This window comes from Microtus ochrogaster, unplaced genomic scaffold (genome assembly GCF_000317375.1).
Source record: "Microtus ochrogaster isolate Prairie Vole_2 unplaced genomic scaffold, MicOch1.0 UNK1771, whole genome shotgun sequence".
Taxonomy (NCBI): domain Eukaryota; kingdom Metazoa; phylum Chordata; class Mammalia; order Rodentia; family Cricetidae; genus Microtus; species Microtus ochrogaster.
The window spans coordinates 1,869-3,716 of NW_004950869.1; the positions used below are offsets into that span (position 1 = coordinate 1,869).

General features: G+C 42.6%; 1 pseudogene; it reads right to left on the minus strand.

Annotated features, from left to right (window-relative positions):
* Nucleotides 1-953: 953 nt before the first annotated feature.
* LOC101988904 lies at nt 954-1,522 on the minus strand (annotated as a pseudogene).
* Between the last annotated feature and the right edge of the window lie 326 nt (nt 1,523-1,848).

A 1,848-nucleotide genomic window follows, 5' to 3' on the forward strand; every position in this document is an offset into this window, starting at 1 on the left:
TATCTTACAGATAGTGCCTCTCCGGGACCCTGGAATAACTGAACTGCCAGACGGTTACTAACCCTAGACGAGGTAACCCGTCAAGGCAATTACACTACCCATTTCTTCCTTTTCCTTATGACAATAAATTCTCTATTCTACTTCTTTTAATTTGTGAGGCTTACCTCAAACTCTTTTTCCCCCAGATCTCTACTTCAGGTGTATTTGTTAACTTCCCAGTTTACCTCCCATTCTTTTCCGATATACAGCCATGTATATGAGGTCACTGTCCTGCAACGCACTAGAATGACTTATGCTTGCGAGTAACTCTCTACAACGCTGATGAAGGGACACTACAGACACACCACTATTTAAGCACACACCCCCTTTGCATTAAGAGGCAAAGTGGCTCAAACAGGAACAACAAAACACTGGACAAAAACCAAGTAAGAGTAACACTGCTAATTTCCTACATCTGTTGCTCCCATTGTCAGTGCACAGCCCAGGTCGGCCTGCTGGTAGTGCAAGCCTGTATCACCACATCCAGTTTGTCTTCTCTCTCAAATATTAAATGCCTTCAGTGTGTCAGAGTTTAAATCTTCCAGTGTTAAGTGGAAGGCTGATATGGATGGAATTATTGTCACAAGAGTCTAGGATAGAGAGGTATAAGGCAAGCGAATGGCACCACAGGGTGCTGGCCATGCGCACACTTTAGTAAGACCAGACCACCCAGGCTGGCTGGGCTCAGAGGCCGACCCAGACCTTGTAGGTCATTCTTACTTTATTGGGTTCTAGTTTGTTCTGTATTTCCTTGTTCCACTATTTTCTATTTAGGACAAGGTGAGAGGTAAGGTTCAATTAGTCTAAGAATACTTAGCCATACCTCACACTGTCTTACTCAAATATTTTTACCCTTCTGAACATACATCTAATTTCGACCTACAGATGTTTTAAAGATAAACAGTATAGTCAGCTGAAGAGACAGGTGGGGCACGGGGCTAAGGACTGGCACCACCCTTGGGCACAGCTCTGGTGAGTGAGCTGCTCAATGGTGGTGGCAGGACCACCTAGTGAGTCTTCTCCAGGAAAGCCTTGCAGCACCTGAGGCATTGCTGGTCCACCACTTCGAAGTCAGAGTCATTGCCATAATAGGGATCTTTAATAATGAGCTGTTTCTGTGGATCATAGCTCCCAAGTAGCTCAATTTTAGCTTTGCAGTTTTTAACTTGATTACTTTTTCTATTCAAATCTCTCAGATTGCTTTCATCCACACATAGTATATAATCGAATGTGGCAAAGTCTTCTTTTGTAATCTGTCTTGCCTTATGGGCTGTGCTAATGCCATGATTTCTTAGGCAGCTGACAGCTCTTGGGTCTGGGGGCCGGCCCACGTTCCAGATGGAAACAGCGCTGCTGTCAATGGCCCAATTAGCTGAAACATTCTCATCAATTACCATTTTCCTGAAAACTGCTTCTGCAATGGGTGACCGGCAAATGTTACAAGACACAGGAACAACACTGACTTGGACCCAACCTCTGCCATGTTCCCGTGCAGACCCAGGCGCCCAGAGACGGCGTAAGGACATGGCGCATGCACGCCGCGAGGATTCACCTCTAAACTTTTTGTTTGACTTCCTGAATCTTTCATTTTCAGTTTTATTTCAGTTTGACTTTTCTTTAGTGGTTCTATTTTTTTTGTTAAAGTCTATTTTCATATCTTAAATTGTTTTTCTTATTTTATTCAACTGTTAGGTTTTGATTTCATGGTCTTCAATGAGGCATTTATTTATTTCTTCTTTAAGGTCATTGAACATATTCACAATTGCTATTTTAAAGTCCTTGTCTTATACTTTAGATAAATTGCTTTTC